Genomic DNA, 27,053 nt, shown 5'->3' with positions numbered 1-27,053 from the left:
ATCTATTTCTGCATTGGATATTTCCGTTGTGGAATTGGATTTTTTTTTTTTTTTTTTGCTAAAAGAAAGGCTTCTATACTGATGGAACTAATTGTAGAAGTAAAGTAAATTTGGCGCTTAAATACCGCAGAGTTATTAAGTTTCTATATCCAGTTTAAGATTAAACGATCATTTGCTATTTTTAAAAAATCCAGTAAGCCATCCATATATGTGTGTGTGTGTGTATATATATATATATATATATATATATATATATATATATATATATATATATATATATATATATATATATATATATATATATATATATATATATAATGAATATAAATTCAACATTTTCAAGAATTACTGGGTACCCTTCATTAAAACTTTGAAGAATATTTTATCCTTGTATGATATTGTGTCATGTTTTATAGATGTAGAGGCTTTGAAGGACTTAAAAGTATTTAGGGACCTATATTGAAGACTAAAGGGTATTGGACCAGGAAAGGTTGATTGTGAAATTCAGCCTCTACAACTATTTTAAGGAGGAAATTAGAAGACAAAAATGTGTCGAGTAAAATTTTCAAGAATAGTTCTCGTCAGGAAACGGATTTTTGAATCACAATTCTCCTCTCAAAAACTAATGGCCAAGTTTGAAGTGACACACCCGGTTCTGTTTGAAATATTTCATCGTTTACCTATTATGAATTATCTTACGATTTACCCATCCAGCTGTGCAGGTTTTATTTTTACGTGTTGGTTGGGGGTTGATGGGCTGGTCAGAGGAGAGAGACAGATTATGCTTTTCAACCAAGTAGGTAGATCTGATTCGTTAGATAAATACCTTCAATTTGATGTGCTAAACATACTAACCCCGTAAAGGTGTATTAAACACAGCAATTGGGTTGGTATTCAATTCTGATTATTTTCGTTGGTCATTTTCTTACGTACGTATACATACACTTATATGTGCATACACATCGGCAGTCATCGTAAGACAGCATATCTTGAGAATATTTTCTTCCCACTAATTTCTGATACAGAGAAATGTCTGGCCTCTTTAAGGCTCAGTGTCACGGACACACTTTATGGAAATATTCTGCATCTATTCTTCTGACTTGACACAAGCATTAGACACTTGTTACCCCAATGAAGTCGCCTTTGACTAGGTAAGAAGACTACAGAAGTACAAATCACAAGAAATAAACACAGTGGAAGCGTGGTTCACCTTCAGCGGTATCAATATATCGAATTGTGTATTTTAAGAACGTAGTTCCAGCTATAGATTTGAATGAGGAGGCCACAGTGCTGTAGCCGTATCTTCCGAAAACTAGCAAGTGATAAGTGTATTTATGAAATGATAAGTGTGGAGGGTATTAATAGGCCAAAAATAAGTAGACTTAATCCTGTAAATAAAAAAAAACAATATGGCTGTGTACTGGAGAAACAGTTCGGTCCCCTGGAACATCATTAAAGGCCTAATGATGGTCCTTGTACTGGGGTAAGGCGTCTCGAGTTGCCGAAAATATCGTCCGTGGGACTTCATCTTGTACTAATGTAATCAAAGAAATGAAACAGCCAAGATTAGATAAGGCGCAAAAGTTAGGTTCGATTATGCCAGAAATTCTCTCTCTCTCTCTTTCTCTCTCTCTCTCACACACACACACATATACATGCATATGCATATGTGTATTTGTTTGCGTGTTTGTATGAGTATATATATATATGTATATATATGTATGTATATATATATATATATATATATATATATATATATATATATATATATCCTGTATATATACATGCGTACATTCATGAATTTCAGGCACTTCCCAATACGCCTTTAAAATTCAAAACTCGACCACTGACATTTAGAACTGTAGCCAAGAATACATACAGTAATGAATATTTATTTGATATTTATAGAAGGATTTGAGCGTTGTGATGCTTCCCCTTGAAAGTAGGTATTGCTTCGGGCTTGCGCCCCGGTTATTGTCGTTTCCATTGCGATATTTGCTGGACTGATGGAAATGACGTCTTTCTTTACTCAAGATTCGATGATGAATTTTTGTGTTTTCTTTCATTTCTGAGAGGAAAGGCCGTGGTGTATTAGATCGACATGTGTTATCGATGTATTTTGCTAATGGGTTATCTTTTATATATATATATATATATATATATATATATATATATATATATATATATATATATATATATATATATATATATATATATAAATTTCTGACTCACATCAGGATCGGACCCAGGTCTTTCAATTGAAAGACAAGACCGCTTCCAACCAGTCCACACAGTTGAAAGACCTGGGTTCGATCCTGGAGTGAGTCAGAAATTTATTTCTGTTCCACACGTAACTGTGTGTTGATTACTTGTAATATATAAGAATTATTTATATATGTGTATATACATATGTAATATATATATATATATATATATATATATATATATATATATACATATATATATATATATGCATATACATATACATACATATATATATATATATATATATATATATATATATATATATATATATATATATATATATATATATGTGTGTGTGTGTGTGTGTGTGTGTGTGTAAAAGACCAGTTGTCATTCATTTTACCAAAATTATGGCTTACGTTACTAGCATTATAATTTACCCTACCAGTATTATAGTTTACCTTACCAACATTATATATTACCTTACCATCATTATAATTTACCTTACCATCGTTATATTTACCTTACCATCATTATGATTTACCTTACCAGCATTGTAATTTACCTTACCATCATCATCATTCACCTTACAAACATTATAATTTACCTTACCAGAATTATAATTTATCTTACCACCATTGTAATTTACCTAACCAGCATCATCATTCACTTACCAACATTATAATTTACCTTACCAGCATTGTAATCTACCTCGCTAGCATTATAATTTACCTTACCAGCATTGTAATTTACCTCGCCAGCATTGTAATTTACCTTACCAGCATTGTAATCTGCCTTGCTGGCATTATAATTTATCTTACCAGCATTGTAATTTACCTTACCAGCATTGTAATCTGCCTTGCTGGCATTATAATTTATCTTACCAGCATTGTAATTTACCTTACCAGCATTGTAATCTGCCTTGCTGGCATTATAATGTATCTTACCAGCATTGTAATTTACCTCACCAGCATTATAATTTACCTTGCCAGAATGTAATTTGCTCTACCGGCATTTTAATTTGCCTTACCGGCATCGTAATGTACCTCGCCAGCATTATAATTTACCTTACCAGCATTGTAATTCACCTTACGGCATTATAATTTATCTTACCAGCATTGTCTTGAACTCACACTCGCTTCTGTTCCTGATTTAGTGGGAAACAATACAGCAGATGGGTTTGTCATCAAGTCAAAGGACGGGAACTGAAGCTCTCCCCTTGAGTACGGCGTCGAAACGCAAATGTCAAGTTTTCGTCTTCTGCTGTCTCGCATCACACGAATATTTTGAGTATATATATCTATACATATACATATATACACATATATATTTATTATTTATACATATATTATATATATACATACATACATATACACACACACATATATATATATACAGATATATACATTATATATACATACATATGTATTTCATATATATATATACATATAAGTATATAAATTATATGTATATACATATACATATATATATAAATTTATATATATAAACATACATACATACATACATACATACATACATACAGACAGAATGTGTGTTTTTCTCTGTGTTTACGTATGTGGTATTGCAAATGATAATATATTTTACTCAAATTGCTAATTGTATATTATCATAGGCCAATGACTCGCAAAGCTTCACAGAGTTAAGCCCAAGTTAATAAAAAAAAGAAACAAATAGAATGAACATATTAATAAACTTATCTATTTCTATAACACCTGTTCCCCCTAACCGGGAAACTGTTACGAGATCCCGCAGACGCTTCAAGTGGACAGAGGTAACTGGTAGGAGATTCCAGTCAGTTAGCTTAACTCTCGAACATAGTTACCACACGTTAACTTGCAAGGCGCCTGTCCGCAGCAAAGCGGTGGCAGCGTCAATTCAATCTCCATGTTATATCAGTTTTCAAGGTGCGACGTTCTCGTATTTGGTAATACCTGTATGTGTTTTTTTGTCATAGAGTTTTGTATTATTTTTTTTATTAAGAATGTTTGATGAAAGCTTTATTCCAGGTGGCTTGGAATGATACTGAAGATTTTAGGCGATGTTTAGTAAAAAAAATTTTTTTCAAACTTTTTGAGGGTTTAGTTCTTAGCTTTAGAGCCAAAGGGCTGATTGTGTTTAGGCATAGATGTATTATTTTTATATATATATATATATATATATATATATATATATATATATATATATATATATATATATATATATATATATATAAATGTGTGTATAAATATGTGCGTGTGTATGTACATTTGTATAACCTTTATATATATAAATATATATCTATATATATTATATATATATATATACACACACACACACACACATATATATATATATATATATATATATATATATATATATATATATATATATATATATATATGATATGATGTGTGTGTCCGCCCTCATATTCCGTTTGGCGACGCTCACCTTACCACCGAATAAGCTGCCTTCAATCCATTCCCGATTGAGGCAGATCAATTTAGGTGTGTCCCGTTCAAGCGCACGCTGTGCCTCCGTTAACCTGAGCAATATGTCAGGTGTATGGCAGTAATTAACCGCAGTGGACCTCAGGTAGGATGGAGAGGGGCAGTTGAACGTAACCTCATCCAGAAGTACTTTTTGGAATCAGGGAGTCCACTCTTTGGAATAATGTACGTAGTCGAGTATTAGTGAATGAAATGTGTGTGTAATTTGTGCATTGCGAAGTAATATATGAATTCTGTTAGGGTGTCGTTAATTTAAATTTGTACAGAGAGTATTGAGTTAATTTTTAGTATATTTTTGTTTGTAAAAGCACAGTGTCAGGAATTTAAATTTGTTTACAGTTTTTTGAGTATGTATTTAGTATATGTTTGCTTGTAAAAGCACAGAATGTCAGAATTTAAATTTGTTAAATTTTGAGTACGCGTTTAGTATATGCTTGTTTATAAAAGCACACTGTTTAAACCCTTGAGGTTTACTTAAAACCCTGGATGTTCAGGTAAAACCCTTGAGGTTCCATTAAATTAAAGCCCTTGAGGTTCACTTTAAACCCTTCAGGTTCAATTAAAACCTTTAAGGTTCACTTAAAACCCTTCAGGTTCAATCAAAACCTTTGAGGTTCACTTAAAACCCCTTCAAGCATGCCATGTGCTACTAGTTGGATATATTTGCTCTCGAAAGGTCAGCGTTTGCAAAATGGAGTGTGGACTCGCTCGCACTGTCACGTAAAAGAAAATCGTTAATTTCGAACACGCAATTTGGTACTGGATTTTTCCGAAAATTTTGATTCCACAAACTCAACTTAAATTTCATCTTTTTAACGGCCAATGTGTTTTTATAAAGCAGTTACCAGTCTGGAAAATGTTTCTTGTTTAGCGTAGTATTTGAAAGGCCACACAAATAATATACGACGATTTTTCAAATAGAGGTACTGATTCTTATTGCAAATCGCGAGCTATGAGGTGAAATTACCGTTTTGTTATGCAGTGTTCTTAGTGGGCTATTTGATAAATTACTGTTGAGAAGCTTGTACGAGGCTTGGTAGCAAGGTAGTCTAAGTTATAGATTTAGCTCTTCCAGGCTCCCTTGATTTTATCAATTATTCTTGCGTGTTTCAGTCCGTGCAGGAATATAACCGAACTTAACTGTTTCTCGTCTTTCACTGCTGTCAGAACGGTATTATTATTATTATTATTATTATTATTATTATTATTATTATTATTATTATTATTATTATTATTATTATTAAAAGGGTGTAAGGTGTACTTGGTGTGATGAAATTCTGGGTTTAAAGTACAGGGTTTCAAAGAGCTGTAACCTAACGAACTGACGTGGAATCTCCGAGTTCTCCCTTTGATTACAGTTTCAAGAGGTTTTTCTAATGCTCCGAGTCCGGAAATATAATTAAAAGACTTTATGTTCTGAAGATGGATTTAACGAATGTACATAGTATATATATATATATATAAATATATATATATATATATATATATATATATATATATATATATATATATACATACATACATACATATATATATATATATATATATATATATATATATATATATATATATATATATATATATATTATATATATATATATACACACACATATACAAACACAAAAGAATGGGTTTTAAAAATTACAAACAAACATCTATTAATTAACAAAATCCTTAAAAATATTTCAGTTTACCTATTGTAACCGACCATGATTTCTTCAAAAGTTAAGCTGCCTTTGCAATACACAAAAGATTCACCTCCCCTCCCCACTCACCCCTTCCTCCCCTTTTCAATTAAATAACTCTGAAACATTCGAGATGAAGAGCAAATGATTAACGCCATTGTCTGGAACGAGAGAGAGAGAGAGAGAGAGAGAGAGAGAGAGAGAGAGAGAGAGAGAGAGAGAGAGAGAGAGAGAGAGATCATTGAATGAATTGACTTCTACAAATACTTCATTGTGAGGAATGATAAAAACAAAGAATTGAAGCAACTGAATAGAGAGTGTGGAAATACCTTTATTGTTTGGAAGACCTTTTGATGGCTGTACGAATATATTTTCTTTTGTATAACTTTGCAGATATATTTTCTTTCTGATAACTGCACAAATATATTTCTTTTTTGATAACCGTGCAAATATATATTTCTTTTTGATAACCGTTCAAATAAATTTTATTTCTGGTATCTACAGATATATGCACAAAACCAGACTGAAGGTTATTTTTCACGAGTTTTGCAGGACGGATCGAGGGAAAAACTCAATTTTTACAGGTTGAAAAAATGCTTATCATACAAGAAGAATTTTTGTTTTCCTGAAATTTGAAGAAGTATTTGTATGTCAAGAAATACCTTTATTGTTTGAAGTTCTTTTTGATAACTGTACAAATATGTTTATGTTAACTTAATATAAGTATATTTTCACAAGCTTTGCAATACAGGTCGAGGAAAAATCTGTCGTCATTTTTAAGGAGTTGGATTAGAATGATGTTTATCAGATCCCAGGATTTTTTTCAGAATTAAAAAAAAATAGCAATTTTATGTTAAGGATTTAATGGCGATCCAAATACCGAGGTTATTTAAAGGTCATTGAGATAGTTTTAAGTCTTTCTTATCAGTGGTAGATGTAAATAGTTTTCTTTTTCCTTTCATGTATTTTACTCCTCTCTCTCTCTCTCTCTCTCTCTCTCTCTCTCTCTCTCTCTCTCTCTCTCTCTCTCTCTCTCTCATGCCAGTGAATATATTTTTGTAATGAATTAGCGTGCACACGAAAGTACATTTTTATATTGACTGCTTAATGAGTGTGCCTTCACATAAGTTTGACTGTGTAAGCAATTTTCATCAATAGCTTCAACCATTTTTAGTTTTCTGTAAAAGAAAATTATTGTGCCGGCTTTATCTCTCCGTCCGCACTTTTCCTGTCCGCCCTCAGATCTTAAAAACTACTGAGGCTAGAGGACTGAAAATTGTTAAGTTGATTATCCACCCTCCAGTCATCAAACATGCCAAATTGCAGCCCTCTGACCTCGGTAGCTTGTATTTTATTTAAGGTTAATTTAGCCACAATCGTGCTTCTGGCAACGGTATAGGATAGGCCACCACCGGGTAGTCGTTAGAGTTTGATGGGCCGCGGCTCATACAGCATTATACCGAGACCACCGACAAATAGATCTATTTTCGGTTGCCTTGATTATACACTGTATAGAAAACTCGATTGCGCCGAAGAAACTTCGCCGCATTTTCTACTTGTTGTTTTCATTCTAATTACATCAATATATGCGTCCTTACATTCAGGTCCTGTTATCTATACTTTTCAAACATACATTCACAAGTCACTTTATTGCACATAACAGAAAGATAAACTTATTAATAAGTAATCTTTACAATAGGGTCTCCAGGAATTTTTATTATAAACCTGGAACAAAAACTCTTTTTTTCAATCTGTAAAAGCTTCTAGGTCTTCCTTTAAGCGGCGATAGATACCCGAGTTCTTATACTTTCTCCTTTACTTTCTATTTGACACTCTCCTCCTCATCTTTTGAAGAAGTGAAAGTCCAATGGACACCGGGCTCGCTCTCGAATGCACGGAAGTTTTCAATGCGAAGTTACGTTACGAAGTTCTCGCCTCCGCGTCTCTCGATGTGCGGACGTGATTATTTTAATATCTGACGGGAGGGACGTTTCGTCTTTGCGGCTCCTCTGAAGGACCGTCAGAGGATTTCGCCCCCGTTGAAGGACCGTCAGAGGATTTCGCTCCCTTTGAAGGACCGTCAGAGGATTTCGCTCCCGTTGAGACCTGGGTAAATGTCGTCGGTTCAGTGGATTGATATTTGTGGATGTTTGTAAATGTAAGAAGTGGGGGAAGGTTTTATTGTTGCTTTTTCGTAATTTCATGTCTGTTATTCTTTAGAGATGTTGAATTGTTTTACTGTAAGATGTCACTATGTTGAGGCCCGGAGAAATGTCCTCGATTGAATGAAGTGATGTTTGTCGATGATAGAATGAAGTGATGTTTGTCGATGATAGAATGAAGTGATGTTTTTCGAATGATTGTCAACGAAGTGATGTTTGTCGATGATTGAATGAAGTGATGTTTGTCAACGGAGTGATGTTTGTCGATGATAGAACGAAGTGATGTTTGTCGATGATTGAATGAAGTGATGTTTGTCGATGATTGAATGAAGTGATGTTTGTCGATGTAAGAAGTTTGACAAGATTTCATTCTGGCTGTTCCCATAATTTTGTATTTATAAATCTTGAAAGACATTGAGATATTCTTACTTTAATGTGTTATATTATTTTTTGACTGAATGTCGAATCACGGAGTTTACTGTCTCCATATTCTCTTTTATATCATTTTCATGTTCCGTACCGCCTCCCACTTTTAATTTTTTCATTATATTGCACAGTAAGGCAGAATTCATTATACATTTCGCTTTAGATATTTTGAAAAGATACACAAAGTATTATGAGACAGTATCTGGTATCAATAATAATTGTGTTTTTATAGAAAGCGTATTTGATGTCACAGTTTTTCAAATATTAGAAAAAAGTATCAGATAAAAATATGAAACCATTGGCTATTAAATCTTACTGATTATTACAAGAGAGCGTCTGACTTTACTGCAGTTCAAATATATAACAAAATCAGAAATAAAACTCGTAAAAATATGAATGCAGTGGTAAATGCCAAATTAATATTTCTGTACAATATCTGGTAACTTTAGTATTTCAGTCGTCAGAAATACCCCTATTATAACATAGAGCTGGTGTTATATGTAAAAAAAAATAAAATAAAATAAAAAAAGGTTTTTTGTTTGCATACAGTTGGAATGCAAAACATTTGTTATCTGTTTGGCTTTTTTAAAACCTTAATGCAATGAATTCTGCAAATAATGTTAATTTAATCACAGACTTCTAGGCATTGTGCTAGAAGTAAACTCATGAATTAAAGCTATTTTCCGTGCGGTATTTTTTCAGTTTAAAAAAAAGGCTCCGTGATAGACAGCCACATTTCAGCAGTAGCAGAAGTAAAGATTAATCAAGTGGCACTGTCAATCTTTTATATTCCACGAGTTACATACAAACGCCAGAACTCTAAACTTTTAGATTCACAGCCCAAAGTAGGGCTCGTTAGAAATTTTATTCGTGCACTTACTGATTCAAAACACACGTAGTGAGCGCTTAGATGTGTTTAATTGAATGCGTTTGCGCCTTACTCTTACTCACATTCGTGAGAATATGCATGCATAAACCACCAATGGCGAGCACATGGGCGCAATCACATTCACCGGCCCGATAAATCGCCACAAAATTGCTTGGTTTTAAATTAAGGAGAAAGCAATTCATTACCACTTTTGTGTATCTGTGTATGTCTGCTTATAAAGCCGAAGAGAATTTTATATATTTGGGTCAGTTAGTTTCATAATCACCCAATAAATATACTGCACTCGGATGTATATACATACATACATACATATATATTTATTACCATTTGTGTGTGCACTGCTTATCGAAGATGAATTTTATATAATATATCAATTAGTTTCATCACCAAATAAATACATATTCATTACCATTATATGTATATTCATTGTACTTTTATGTGTATATGTCTGCTTATATAAGCCGAAGAGAATTTTATATATTTGGACCAGTTACTTTCATAGTCACCAAATAACTGTACTGCACTCAGATGTATATAAATACATACATACATACATATACATACAATCTGCAAGAACGGCAAACATCAAATATGCACAGAGCCCTAACAGCTGAATAATCGTCCATCTTAATTAAGAGACCAAAGCGAAAGCTCATGAAAACGAAGCTTCATCATTGCCTTTTAATATGCGCGATGCATTCTGTCTCTTTTATAGATCCGTCTGCTTCCCCAATTATCGGGAAATGGGAAACACGCGTCGCCCCGTGCATGCATGATTTCGCTCCTGCAAGTTACTAGATGTCATTTTTCGGTCCGCTGGACACAATACGCGCGAGAGGAAGTCTCCTAAGCATTTGTTGTTTCCTCTTTAGAGACAAACGTTGTAACGTCGTTGTTTTCTTTCCTCCCTAGAGAGAAACGTTGTTGTTTTCTTGCCTCCTTAGGGAAAAACGTTTTTGAATTCTTCCTTCTTTTAGAGAGAAACGTTGTTTTCTTTCCGCTTGAGAGAGAAACGTTGTTGAATGCTTTCCTCTTTTAGAGAGAAACGTTGTTGTTTTATTTCCTCTTTAGAGAGAAACGTTGTTTTCTTTCCGCTTTAGAGAGAAAAGCTGTTGTTTTCTTTTCTCTTTTAGAGAGAAACGTTGTTGTTTTCTTTCCTCTTTTTGAGAGAAACGTTGTTGTCTTCTTTCCTCTTTAAAGGAAAACGTTGTTGTTCTATTTCCTCTTTAGAGAGAAACGTTGTTGTTTTCTTTCCTCTTTAGAGAGAAACGTTGTTGTTTTCTTTCCTCTCTAGAGAAAAACATTGTTGTTTTCTTTTCTCTTTAGAGAGAAACGTTGTTGTTTTCTTTCCTCTTTGGAGAAAAACGTTGTTGCTTTCTTTCCTCCCTAGAGAGAAACGTTGTTGTTTCCTTTCCTCTTTAGAGAAAAACGTTGTTGTTTTGCTTGTCTTTTTACCAGTTTCGTTGTCCTTTTGCTGTGATATTTTCAAGGTTTTGATTTTAGCAAGTTAATATAATTTTTTCGAAACGTGTACTTTTGTGAAATTAGTTTTTCGCCTCTCGCTTGGCTTATTTGACCACTCTCATTTTTATTTTTTTATTTTTATATCTGTTTAAATTTTGCTGTAAAGTTTTATTGAAAAAGCAAAATAAAAAAAAATGTATCTGAGCACGAGAATATTACTTCGTGTATACACGCATATATTTTTATATACACATTCTTGTATTTCATAATGATTTTTTAATCTACGTAGCATACGCGTGTCTATACTTTATAGGCTTCATATAAATCCATATTGTTAAAATTCTTATTCGCTCTTGAATTAAATAAATTTAAAGAATTGCAATTCGAAATTAAATACTGAATATACATGTATATATAAAAATCTATATAAATATATAAATAAATATATATATGTACTATATATATATATATATATATATATATATATATTTATATTTATATCTATATATATTATATTTACATTTATATTTACAAATATATATATATATATATACATATATATATATATATATATATATATATATATATATATATATATATATATATATATATATATATATATATATATATATATATATATATATATATATATATATATATATATATATATATATATATATATATATATATATATATATATATATATATATATATATATATACACATGTTTACTGTATATAGACCGCTAGTCACGTCGAGATGCGTGCTTTCGATTCTGTCCTAAGGCAAGAGTAAAGCTCACAATTGGACACCGGGCTTTACCTTGCCTTTTTCGGGAGCTGGAGGGAGAAAGGCAATGTTTGCTATCTCATCCCTGTTGAAAAATATCGCGCACGAAAATGAAAAGGAATATACGTTTGGACCGCATCCGAGCATGTTGTAAAGTTATGTTTTATGTAATATATATATACATATATATTATTTATTTATATATATATATATATATATATATATATATATATATATATATATATATATAACACATATAAATTTATATATATGTATGTATATATACACATACATAATACATAATGTATTCTTGTACACAGTATGGATATACAGTATCATATTGCTATTGCCGCATTCCCTTAGGGGGAGACAAGCAATAGTTATAATACCGGTGATTTGATTGATTTCAGTGATCAGTAACTTTAGTAACTGATTTGAAATGATTTAAATGAAAAGTGAATTAACAGACATGGCCATCTTCCACTTAGCCAATATGTATTTAAGGTCATTATTGCAGTAGAAAAAGGTCATTATTGCAGTGGAAAAAGGTAATTTTTGTTTTAGAAAAAGGTCATCTTGCAGTAGAAAAAGGTCATTATTACAGTAGAAAAAGGTCATTATTGCAGTAGAAAAGGTCACTGTTGCAGTCGAAAAAGGCCATCTTGCAGTAAAAAAAGGTCATTATTACAGTAGAAAAAGGTCATTATTGTAAGAAAAAGGTCATCTTGCAGTAGAAAAAGGTCGTAATTGCAGTAGAAACCACCCTCTCACTTCATTCCCCAACTCCCACCCTCCATAAAACACAGACAGATGAGTGAAACAGAGATAATCTGCGGATAATCCTGAATGGGAGGACTTCTCTATCGTAGACGCGGCTGTTTCATTCTGCGTAGAACACACGGGAGACCATTCCGGTTAAATGCCAAGGACATCTTGTGCACTCGGCGTCCAGTGGATTCTTAAGAGGAATAACTTTGAGAAGAAAAAGACCATTTTTCGATAAGGGGATCTCGAGTCTTGCGCCGGCGATTGGCTTGAGAGAGAGAGAGAGAGAGAGAGAGAGAGAGAGAGAGAGAGAGAGAGAGAGATCTCTTAGGGATGTTATTAGTATAAAAGAAGAGTGACTGAATTGTTTAGGGATGTTATTAGTATAGAAAGAAGAGTGAGAGAGACTTGTTTAGTAAAGAGAGAGAGAGAGAGAGAGAGAGAGAGAATCTCTTAGGGATATTATTAGTATAAAAGAAGAGTGACTGAACTTGTTTAGTAAATCGTACGAGAGAGAGAGAGAGAGAGAGAGAGAGAGAGTGAATCTCGCAGGGATAGTATTGGTATAAGAAATAGAAGAGTGACTGAACTTGTTTAATAAATCGTACGAGAGAGAGAGAGAGAGAGAGAGAGAGAGAGAGAGAGAGAGAGAGAGAGAGAGAGAGAGAGAGAAAGTCAGTCAGTCAGTCATTTCTGAGACTAGATGAATTTGATGAACCTGACAGCGTGAAAAAGAATGATTTAGATTCACCATCAGTTACAATCATCAATCACATTGCGATCATCATCAAACTCGATTACATTCCTGACAGGAGAAATCTCCAGACCACAGACCTGAAGGTTCCTTTAAGAAGGGATCGGTCTGGTTTGGTCTGATCTGGTCTGGTAGGCAGAATAAATATTAAGTCGAAGATTAAAAGTGAGTCGGGTGGCGAGAATGTAACGGAACGGAATGCTGAGAAATGGAAGTCTAGAAATGAAAAGTGGTAAATAATGGATAGTACAGACTTAGAACGAAAGTCTAGAAATGAAATGTGATAAGTAATGTATAGTAACGACTTGAAGTGAGTCTGGAAATGACAAGTGATTGAAAAGTGACGAATAATAATGAATAGCAAAGAAAAAAATAAAAATATTGTCTTAATGTATCAAGATATCTCAAAGAAAGAAAGCGGCAGTATTGTTTAACAGTAAAAACCGTTTTCAAATGGGTCTGAAAGAATGTTGAAATAGAAACGATTGAAATGAAAAGTGATAAATATTAGATAGCAAAGACCGATAAAGAAACCTTTACGAGAAAATGAATAAAAGGAAAGGGAATACTGTCGGACTTGGTACTGCAATATGAGTACTGACCCCCCCCCCCACGCCCCCAAAAAAAGGGGGAAAGGATATTGGATAGGATGATAAAAGAGGAAAGGTGAATAGTATTATGGAGAGTGGAAGACATCCTATCTATAATATACTGTGCGTTGTAGCTCTTGATATAGAAATAGAGGATGGGAGTGGTACAGTGTATCTGGAAATAGCCTGAACGCGGGTAGATCTAATTCAGAGTTGTTGCTAAAAAGGGCGCGCCACAAAGGATGGGTCTCTCTCTCTCTCTCTCTCTCTCTCTCTCTCTATATCTATATATATATATATATATATATATATATATATATATATAGATATTTATATTTACATATATATCTTGTAGGGCACCTTGGCTGAGTGGTTTAGCATTCAGGTCGCGTTTGCTAGGTCCGTAGGTTACTAGCGACGCATCGCCTACCAGTCCGCTCAGCATGAATTAGTAACAGCTCTGCTGCTATCTATTCGCTAGGGTGTGGGGCTAGCAGCTTCACTTTTAAAGGCTTCCTAAGAAACCGAAAGATTTTACTGTATATATATTTATGTACATATATATACACAGTATATATATATATATATATATATATATATATATATATATATATATATATATATATATATATATATATATGTAAATATATACAATATTATACATGCTTGCATACATATATGTATACTGTATATATATATATATGAAGTGGGTGTTTTTCCACCTCTCTAGCAGACTTGTTTCTCGTAAAGAATAAATTTGGAAACTGTAGTAAAAGTACGTCAGACGTCATAAAACCGAACAAATGAATCCCGTGAAAGTTTAACCTATTTCACGGGCCGAAATAAAAGCGCCGACCTCGATCGATATGGAGTCCTTTCAAATCTGATTGTTAAAGCAGTTTTTGTTTGTTTTAGCTGAGGAGCGCCGGGGAGAGAGAGAGAGAGAGAGAGAGAGAGAGAGAGAGAGAGAGAGAGAGAGAGAGAGAGAGAGAGAGATTGCGCAATGAATGCAGGTTCCAACCTCTCCAAAGAGCATTTCGGGTAGATCAACTTACACTAATGAATAGAAATTTAGGCTTGATCAGCATTCTGAACTGCTCTACATCTCTCTCTCTCTCTCTCTCTCTCTCTCTCTCTCTCTCTCTCTCTCTCTCTGCTTTGGGGTTCTCTCCCTTACGACCGTATAACCCTCCCCCTTTCCCCTCCCTCCCTCCCTGTATCGGAAAGGAATCTTTTGATCTCCGCACGAACGCTCTCTTGTGTAACGAGTATGGGATTGGTGTCCACGCTGGTATTATTGTTGTTAATTGTTTAGTATTATTATTATGATTATTATTATTATTATTATTATTATTATTATTAACAACAACACAGGCTCATGTGCTTCTTTTAAACTCCATGATACTGTGTGTTATTACATATGAATTTCCGTTATTGGTGTCTCTTAATGTTCGTATTTATTATTTTTATATATTCTGGTCTACTTCTCTTCTCTTAATTCTCTTTTATTTCCTTCTCCCTTCAGGCGTTTTATTCAAGTAGATTCTTCTTCACGAATGTGGCCACGTTGTGGCTAGAAATATCGCTGCTACTATCGCTGATACTATTGCCACAAGCACTACTGCTACTGCAAATACTATGAATACTACCCTCACATAGGGCCGGTGAAATTGGTTTCTGTAGAGGAGGGCGATCGCTTGAGGGATGTTTACGCTTTCGGTGCGCGTCTCTTTGAGTATATAGATGGGTTCCAAGTGAGGATGATAGAATATAGAATTTAGGCCAAAGGCCAAGCACTGGGACCTATGAGGTCATTCAGCGCTGAAGCGGAAATTGACAGTGAAAAGATTTGCAAGTTGTAACAGGAGGAAAACCTCGCAGTTTCACTATGAAACAACTGTTGGTAGAGGGTGGAAAGTCAGATAGAAGAAAGCGAATATGAACGGAGGTACAGTAAAACGAATGAAAGAGGTTGCAGCTAGGGGCCGAAAGGACGCTGCAAAGACCCTAAAGTAATGCCTAAGGGTCATTTGTATAGGAAGCTTTTTACTGAACAAAATTTTTGACTGCCAGAATTTTTTCTTTTACTGGGAATATTATTTTTTTTTTTTGTTTTTCGCTGGGAGTAGGTACGTATTGGCTACGTGTGTCCTCATTCAGTAAATGTTTTTTGGGGGTGTGGTCGAGCGAATGTCCCATTTGTAGTTTTTGTTATATCGAGGTGAGAATGCAATTTGGCCCGGCACCATTTGGGGGATTTCGCTGGTGGATGCTGTGAAACGTCTATGCATTTTGTGTGTGTGTTTTTTTTATCTTTTTATAAATTTTGGAAAAGGGATGGCAACTTTTAGTATGTTTTTCGTTTGTATGTTGGCGGATGGATGCGATAAAATAGATATTATTTTGATATTCTTTTGGAATAGATGGCGTCAAATGGGAGACATTTTGATTAATATTTTCAAGTCCATAGCAGATGGACGAAAGCTATAAGCTCTGTACATATATATTTTTAATATATATTATGTTCTGTAACAGGAATTTCATTGTGGACTTTACCTAAAATAAACTAATGTATTAATGAATGCGTGGGTAAAACTATAAGTTATTAAAGTATGAGTTGAATTGTTTAAGAGTAGTAATAGAAAACAAACGGGCACATGAATACGCTCTTCAGTTGAATTATTATTATTATGAAAGTAGTTTAACCAGTGGTCTGGTTAAACTACTTTAATAATAATAATAATTCAACTGAAGAGCGTATTCATGCCCGTTTGCTTACCATTACTACTCTAAAACAATCCAACTTATACTTTCATGACTTATAGTCATAACCACGTATTCATTAATATATTAGTTTATGTTAGGTAAAGTCCACAATAAGATTCCTGTTACAGCTCAAAGTATATTAAAATTATATATGTACAGAGTTTATAGCTTTCGTCCACCTGCTATGGACATGATCACGTCCACAGCAGATGGACGAAAGCTGTACGCGCTGTACATATATATTTTTAATATACTATGTTCTGTAACAGGAATTTCATTGTGGACTTTAGACTTTACCTAATATTTATGTTAAGCACGGCATAGTGCTTATATATTTCGTATTCCTTTATCTTTTTTCTTTTCTAATTACTGATTTTTTCGTTATGTATTTCCAATTATCTCCTATAATTTCTCCGAAATGAGCCCCATATTCTTCGGAAGCTTGAATTCCGAGTCAGTGGCCCCTGGAGGCTTGTTCCACATGTATAAGGTTTATCATCGGAATGATAATAAAAATAGTATTGATTCTTTATAGGATAGGAGATAATGTGGTTCAAATGATATCTATTTTGATTCGTTTTACGTTTTTTAGAGCTTGAAGTCCAGCAGGCGTCCATTTTGATTATTTTCAATAAGGTTTACAAATACTGACCAAGTGGAGGTCTGTCTGGAATGGTTTTCAGATTGGGAGAGGGTTAATCCAAATTGTGGCGATTGGATTACTCTTGAGTTTGAGAAGAATGTACGAATCCTGTGGAGTGATTTGGGCCGAGATAGGAATGTATTTTATGTATTGCGCCAATAATCCTGTTATTTGATGAATTTCGTCATCAATGAATGTTTGTGCCCACGTGATTCATTTTGAGGTAGAAAAAAGCATTTAATTAATTTTTTATAACATTAAATTAAACACCAGTTTAATATTTTTTACAAAATTTATTTTTGTTGTTTTGTTTTTTCGTCAATTAATTAGTGTTTGGAGAATTTATTTTTTAGGTGTATGTCTTGTTTTCCATCTCTGATTATTTTCTAAAGTTATTCCAGTTGGTTGCTTTGTAAATTGTTGTTCTTTTCGCGAGTATTTTTATTTCATGTAATATAAAGAAACTATTGTATAACGTAATTTGTTCTTGGTACGTAATGCTATATAGTAATTTAGTAAACTGCATCATTTTATGTGGCGTTATTTCTTTCATGTGACATAAAGAAACTATTGTATAATGTAATTTTTCTTGATACGTAACGCTATATTAATTTAGTAAACTGCATCATTTTATGTGGCGTTATTTCTTTCATGTGACATAAAGAAACTATTGTATAATGTAATTTTTTCTTGATACGTAACGCTATATAGTAATTTTGTAAACGGCATCATTTTATGTGGCGTTATTTCTTTCATGTGACATAAAGAAACTATTGTATAATGTAATTTTTTCTTGATACGTAATTCTATATAGTAATTTAGTAAACCGCATCACTTTATTTGCCATTTATCGCTCATGTTCCTATGCTTCATCTGGGAGGAGGAATTTTACCATTATGAGTAAAATCGCGCTCGGCATTGCCCGCAATTCGCATTCAATATGCATTTTCCCTCGAAACGACGTCATTTGAAAATTTTCCCTAAAGCGACGCTGCCTTTTATCCTTCAGTAATAAATTTGTCTCGCCTTTTACCCTGAAAGTTATTCTCCGAGAGAAAATCAAGACTTGGCAGAGGCTCCGGCAGAAAATGGTTACTTTAAAAAAATGAACAGCGAGAACCTCACTCGGATGTGTATACGAAGAATGATGTTGGCTTCTGATTAGCGGTTGGTTTTTGAAGTCCCTTACTGACTCTTTTTTTTTTATCTTATTCATATTATTTCATCGTTATTTTCTTTCTTATAATTCGCTAATTTGTTCCTCTCTTGAAGACAGAGAGCTGACTATTCTGACAGATTCAGTTTTCTTGTAAAGGCGCCGAATGTCTCGATGGTGTCGCATCGGAACTGGTCAAGTTTTGGCAGGAAACTAATTTGGCGATCGAATAGTAATTAGGATTCTTTCTTTCCCTTACCGATTCACATTTGGAAGTGTCGAATCGAAACGGGTCGTTTTGGCAAGAAACTAATTTAGCGGTAGGAAATTGTAAGGATTGTTCCTTTCCCTTCCCGATTCACATTTGTAAGTGTCGAGTCGAAACTGGTGAAGTTTTGGAAGGAAACTAATATGGCGATAAAATAGTAATCAGGATTGTTATTTTCCCTTACCGATTCGTAACTATTTCGTTTCACTCTGTCGTCTTCAACCGTCCTCTGATTTTATTTCGTCCTCTTTCGTATTTATAAACCTGTATCTCCGTCTCTTGTTGGATGGCCCCCTGTCTCTGGTCTGTCTAAAATAAATACATTTCCCGGAGGCGATTCCTGTATCAAAGAGGAGTTACGCTTTTGACGTCATTGCTGTCATAAATTTTTCCTTTACTGAAACCTTCGCCATTTAGTATTCTGTTTATGCTGTTGCTTCTGTATTTTTTATTTGTTATAGAGAAAGAATTTTGATTCTTGAATTAATCATAAAATCTTGTCTCGTGTATTGTAAATTCCTGAATCCTGAACAGATATCAGCAGCCAAGTCACTGAATTCCGCATAGCGAAACAACCTTAAATAAGCAATAATTAGCAACAACAACAAAGCTGGGAAGTTCACTGTGACCCAATGACGGCGTTAAAGCTGGAACGTTCATTTTGACGTAATGGGTCCAATGCACTCTTGGTAAAATAGAGAATTCGCTCTGAAACAGAAATTGCATCAGAGCGGATTGGCTTCGATCGAGTCAGGAATTTCAGGAAAATCACTAAGTTTAGAATAAACTGAATTCGATCATTTAAGACTAAAACAGTAATTTAGTTCTTGCCTTCGTCTAAAATAATTACTTCGACTTAGTCTTCATTATGCAGATCAAGCCTGGATTAGTAATAACTGAGAGACAGTAAGATTGAATCGTCACTTGAAAGCTCAGATTAATTAAGCATGATACCTGCAGTAGGCCTGATCTTTAATACAAGACTGCACCGGTGTCTGTGGTATGTGTATCGGAGATTATTTTAAGCATCGTTTTTAAACTTCCGCCGTCTGAAAACTCTTGTTTATGGAATTCAGAATTATTATGAGATTTCAAGTTTAGCCAGTTGATGAAGATGAATGAGCAATTCTCCTTTGTTCTGTAAAAATATTAACTTGTAAGATGAATCAGCAATATTCCTGTTTTGCAAGTCGAATATTAACTGGTAAATGAGTAATATTCCTGTTTTGCAAGTCGAATATTAACTTGTAAGATGAATAAACAATATTTCTATGTTTGTAAGATGAATAAGCAATATCCCTATATTTGTAAGATGAATAAGCAATATTCCTATGTTTGTAATATGAGTAAGTAATATTCCCATGTTTTGCAAGTCGAATGTTAACTTGTAAGAAGGAGTAATTCTGTTTCCAGATCTGATAAACGTTTGCTTTAACGACACACTTATATTGTAATGACGCATTAAATAAAAAAAAAATCATAATTTCAGTAATGTCCTTTTAGACTCAATCTCACAAAGCAAGCGTGCGCCATAAGCGTGAATGTTAGCCTCAGCCTGGCACCGTAGTCTTTGTTCCCAAGGACAGACTGGAATCGCCTCCGTCAAGCGTGAACCCAGGGCATCAGTAAGACGTCACTGTACTTGATATGAAATTTCTTAGCAGAGAAGATCAATCGCTTAGTCCTTGATCTCAGAAACAGACCTGTAAAGGAACAGGAAAGGAGATCAGTCACTGTGCTTGATCTGAGAATAGATATATAAATGGTTAGCAGAGAAGATCAGTCGTATGGTGCTGAATCTCAGAAAAGATATTTAAAGAAACAGCAAAGGAGATCAGTCACTGTACTTTATATAGATAATATAAAGGATTAGCAGAGATCAGTTGCTGTGTACTTGATCTGAGAAACAGACATGAAATTTCCTAGCAGAGAAGATCAATCGCTGAGTCCTTGATCTCAGAAACAGACCTGTAAAGGAACAGCAAAGGAGATCAGTCACTGTGCTTGATCTCAAAATGGACATATAAAGGATTAGCAGAGAAGATCAGGTGCTGTGTACTTGATCTCAGAAACAGATATGTAAAGGAACAGCAGAGAGAAAATCAGTCGCTGATCGTGATTCGTGAACCTAAGCGTATCTTGACTAGTAGTCCAGGGGATAATAAGGGTTTTAAGCGTTTTTGATAGTCCTCCACAATTCAGAGATTATGGAAAGAACTCCTCTTTTGATGTAATGTTTTCTGTGATCTAAAATAAACATTCAAATTTACATTAAATCCACCATAACTTAAAAATATGGTTGATTGTATTTCAGTAATAATAATAATAATATAATATAATAATAAAAAAATGAAATAATTTTAAAATAATCATTTCATTATTATTATTATTATTATTATTATTATTATTATTATTAGTAGTAGTAGTATTAGTAGTATTAGTAGTAGTAGTAGTATTCTCAGTAGTAGTAGTAGTAAATTCATATTCATGCTAATGAAAATACAAAAAATATCGAACTTATGAAACAAGCTAATTTTATAAAACCGCGAACAAAACCAAGAAAGTTGTTTCAAATGCTCATTTTATTCACCTTACTCATTTTCGCTTTGGTTGCCTGGGAAAAGGCACCTCCCTGCCGTTGGCTTCCGCCCTTTATGCCTCGGGGCTGCTGCTTGTTTTAATATTTGTCCTCACCCAGTTAAAAGAGTTCATAAAGAGGCCAGATGTGTTTATTCCAGAACGTGTCTTTCTCTCTCTCTCTCTCATTCTTTCTCTCCTTCTCTTTCTTTATTTTTTCTGTTTTTTTTTAGCTTCCCATCAATTGCACGTGTTTACGTGTTTGTGCGGGGGTTGTTTGCAAAGTGTTTGTGTGCATATATATATATATATATATATATATATATATATATATATATATATATATATATATATATATACATAGGCATAAATACATATACATATATATACATGTATAAATACATACATATACATTCATGTATATATGTATATAATTGTATATGTACACATATACACAGTCATGTTTGTATATATATATATATATATATATATATATATATATATATATATATATATATATATATATATATATATATATATATATATATATATAAAACGTCTGTATGTGGCTGTAAAGTAAGACCATATACTGCGTATGTATGTGTGCATACGCTTATGTATACATTCATGTATATATGCATTCGTAAGTTCTTCAGGAGGAAAATAACTTGACGAAGTTAAAATAGGCTAATGGTGATTACTGTGAAGTAATTCACTTCACAAGTGTATTATGGATGTGAGCATACCACTAATATTTTGCATGAATGTATTATTCTTTATTTTAACATCCATCCCACATTCGTACGTAGCTTCTCTTATTTTTTATTTTTTATTTAATGTTTTTCTCAGTAAAACCATCAGTTATTTGAAGTTAACTAACAGAGAAACCCGTTTAGCGAACGTTAACGCTCTCCGTAATTCATTTTGTATCGTGGCGTCGCCTTTTAACGCTAGATTAAAAATCGAATAATCCGCTTAGGCGCGCCAGAAGTGATCGCCTCGAGAGTAACGACTCCCCAGGGCGCCGCGGGCGGGCACGGGCGGGCGACATTAAAGTTCAATATTGGTAGAAGCCTTTTACCCAATTTGGGCCGTGGAACGCGACGGCGTTGGTGTGTATGTGTGTGTGTGTGTGTGTGTGTGTGGGTCTCGTTTGGTGTTCCTTTTCATTTTAAATATTTCTTTATATGTAGAGTTACTTTGTATATATATATATATATATATATATATATATATATATATATATATATATATATATATATATATATATATATATATATATATATATATATATATATATATATATATATGGGATAATACACACATATATATACATATAAACAGAATATGATAGGAATATATATGTCTAGTTTTTTAGGCAGGGGATATTTGCACTTATCAAATATCCTGATGATTTTACACTTGTGAAATTTCAAGGATTTACTGGATATTCATGACTGAAAGATAGATAGGTGTTTGAACATGAGAAATGGCACATTTAGGTAAGGGCATTTGTTTGTGTGTACTTGTTTGCTTGTGTATATTATATACATTTTATTATATTTAATGTATATTATATATATATACATTTTATATATATTATATATGTATATTTATATATTATATCTATATTTTACATATATTTATAATATAATGTATCTGTGTATCAGTCTATATACATACGTACCTACATACATAGTTTTGAAAATATATACATACATATGTACACGCATACATAAGTTCGAAAACATACACGCAAAGCGTGCAGGTGCAATATCTCTGTTCCTGTTTGCGCTCATTGAAACTGTTATGACGTCATTGCTTGCTTTTATTGTTCCCGCGCGCTTGGCGAAAGCGCTAATTATGCCCATTATCTCTCTCTGACTAGATTATCTGCTCCAACTTCTCAGTAACGCCGCGGAAAGGCTTAAAAAAAAAAAAAAGTTCGACTTAAATATTATACTCGGCTTTGGATTCTGGCATGTATTATTCCGGCGTGAAAAACCGACAGTTGTTGTTGGATCACAAATACCAAGAGGTTTGGCATTCACAAGGCTCTTCACGTACGTAGAATTGTTAAAAGTTGGGAAGTAAGTGCGAGTGAGAATGGTTCTTGATTAATCATTCGTCGTCACCAGGAAGTGTAGTTCGTTGTCTTCCTTCTGAAAATGTGGGAAAATCTGTTTTAAATGATTCTCTGCTGCTTGAAATTAACGTTTCGTTGGTAGTAGGTTTCAGTATTAAATTATCAGTCTTTATTTACAGAATAATTAGAGTCATTCTTGTGTGAAACTAATTGTACTGAGATACTGAGATTTCAAGACTGGATACTTATCATTATTATTTATATTTTTGCCTCTCGGTACAGTGTGTTCTCTAGTGCATTACATGGGTCGATTCCACTCTTTTTTTTTTTTTTTTACTGTATTTTTAATTGCCTGGTTTTGAAAATTCTTGAGTGTAAAAATCTTACATTCTTGAACTGTAGTCTTGACACTCTCTCTCTCTCTCTCTCTCTCTCTCTCTCTCTCTCTCTCTAACCTTCTAACATTTTTAGTTTATTACGTAAATGCTTTATTCTTTTTAGTTTTCTGTAAAAGAAAACTATTGTGATGGCCTTGTCTGTCCGTCCGCACTTTATTCTGTCCGCACTTTTTCTGTCCGCCCTCAGATCCTAAAAACTACTGAGGCTAGAGGGCTGCAAATTGTTATGTTGATCATCCACTCTTCAATCATCAAACATGCAAATTGCAGCCCTCTACACTCAGTAGTTTTCATTTTATATAAGGTTAAAGTTAGCCATAATCGTACTTCTGGCACCGTTATAGGTACCATCAACACAGGCCACCACTGGACCGTGGCTGAGTTTCATGGGCCGCGGCTAAGAGCTTCATGGGCCGCGGCTGAAAGTTTCACACAGCATTATACGCTGTACAGAAAACTCGATTGCGGCGAAGAAACTTCTGCGAATTCTTAACTTGTTTTTGATCGATATTAAAACGAATGTTAAATTTTCTGTAAGACTTACATAACGTCGAAGAATTTGATGAAATCGTGCGGAAACCTTTTGACCCTAAATCCCGCGTCACTCCTTTTCGAAGGAAGACTGCGGCGCCATAAAGATTGGCAAGATGGAGCTTTTGTTATAAGACGCGAAGGATTTAATGGATATCCTTCAAAAGCCACTCCTGCCTCCGGGCTCTCCTTCGCGCCACCAACTGACAAAATCCGAAGGAGGTGTCTGGTGATATACGATTCTCATCGTAATCCGCATGAAGAATCTTCAGAAGAATGGGGTTCGAACCGAGGAATCTTTACCACACGGATTTTAATGAAAAAATGTATGAGTGAACACATTTTTTTAGCTTTTGACCTTGAGAAATTTGTTGAAGGAGAAGTGGCATCAAAAAAAGTAATGTAATTTAGTTGAAAACTTTTCAACTGAAAATAGTGAGAAAAATAATTTTGAAAGTTTCGTATCGGGTGCCAATGAATTTCAATACCACTGAAGGTTCCTTGTCTTACTGAAGGGAGACCAAAGGTAGAATGTCTGTTAAAAGAGGGGGACAGCAACAAGGTATCTGAATTGCTGAAAAGAGTGATAAAAAGAAATTCATGAATTTCTACTCATGAATTTCTACAGACAGTTTTTTTTTTGTACATAGAAAGTCAAGTTTCAAGCTCTAACCATCAAGCACTTGCAAACAGTACAATTTTGTTATTAGTGATGTCAAAAATAATTGTAGACATGTTCAGGCACTAAACTTATACATTGCGAACTTTCTAGTACATCAAGTACAACATTGATGACGTTAACTTGAGCGCACTAGTGGTAATGCAGATGCTTTATCATGCTGACACTTGCATCAGGCAGCGGTAAAAGTTTTCTCAAGGGACCCACTCAGCAAAAATAACGCGAAGAGTAACAACGTACTTCCGATGGATGTTGACAGACAAGTCTCCAAAGTCCTGAGTCCTGACCATTGTACCTTTTCCACTCACCCCATCTAGTAGCGTGAGTGAAAACTGACTCCGAGTCTCTAATGACTTATTTTATCAAGAAGCCAAGTTTCATAGAGGGCTGGAAAATATGGGCAAGACTTCCAGGGTGGCGTGTCGGTTTTGGGTGGCAAAAATGATAGATAACTCTCTAAAGAAATGGCTGTTGTACTTTCTCAATCCCGCCATCTATTGGATATATTTTGAACTTCTCATCAGCGCCATCTAGTAGCATGAGTGAAAACTGACACCGACTTATTTTATCAAGAAGCAAAGTTTCATAGAGAGCTGGAAAATATGGGCAAGACTTCCATGGTGGGCGTGTCGGTTTTGGGTGGCAAAAGTGGGAGGCTGGGGATGATCTCTCCTGCCCACCCCACCCCGCCCCACCCCAAACCCCAACCCACCTAAGAGGATGGGAGAGGCGCTCGTTGGAATCGTGTCGTTAAACTTTTATGGCGGATGCTTCACTCCCAGCTTCTACTACCAGATCAATATCTTCCTTCAATGAACCTTTATAGCATCCACATACTCTCCTGTGAAGATCATTCCTGCCAGGTTAGCAGGTTTTCTGTGTGATCCCGGTTTGGTCGATGTTTTTGTTGCAAGTTGCATTGTATGCAGTGTGTGTATGTATGCATACATACAAGCAGGCACACACATATACATATACATATATTTATATATACTCGTACATACAGTACAGTATATATATGTATATATGTATGTCTGCTTTATGTATGCATACATACGCACATTGCGTACAATGTGTGTGTGTGTATGTATGCATATACACATATGTGTGTTCGTATGCTTGTGTGCATATATATTATATATATAAATATACATTTCTTGACTTTTTCATTTATTAAGGTAGAAGGTAGATTGTGAAGATGATTCTGCGTTTCGTTATCCATATATGTTTTATCCATTTCCACCTTCAATATGAGAGAGAGAGAGAGAGAGAGAGAGAGAGAGAGAGAGAGAGATTTTGTTTCGCTTTTTCCAATCAACAGATTAAATCTTAATAACGATTGCTCTTTGTTGCCTTAATTGAAATTCTCATTAATAACGGGACGGGTTGCTTTTCCTTATTTTCCTGTAATGGAATTTCATTTAACTTTTTGTTTTAAAATGTTAAATTTGCATACATTGTATAACACCTCATTGTATTGATTCAATGTAGATTTCCTGTATTCTGGTTAGGTCTGAGGTTCGAGCAACTTGTGTGTGTGTGTGTGTGTGTGTGTGTGTGTGTGTGTGTGTGTGTGTGTGTGTGTGTGTAATCTCTTGACAGAGGATAATAATAAATTTTTTAAGTAATGGACAAGCTCCAAGCCGAGTTTATTGCTGTTTCGTGATATTTACATACATTTTTTATTACAATTTTTTAAAATGTGAAAATAAT

General features: G+C 34.1%; 1 protein-coding gene across 1 annotated transcript in view; it reads left to right on the top strand.

The window, feature by feature from the left end:
- The window catches only part of LOC136853645 (glycine receptor subunit alpha-2-like), a 293,524-nt gene that overhangs the window by 2,101 nt on the left and 264,370 nt on the right, over positions 1–27,053 (top strand). The window lies entirely within an intron of this gene.

Source organism: Macrobrachium rosenbergii, chromosome 27 (assembly GCF_040412425.1).
Source record: "Macrobrachium rosenbergii isolate ZJJX-2024 chromosome 27, ASM4041242v1, whole genome shotgun sequence".
In the NCBI taxonomy this organism is placed as follows: Eukaryota; Metazoa; Arthropoda; class Malacostraca; order Decapoda; family Palaemonidae; genus Macrobrachium; species Macrobrachium rosenbergii.
Note: the sequence above shows the minus strand (reverse complement) of the source record. Positions and strands in the feature narration are given on the sequence as shown.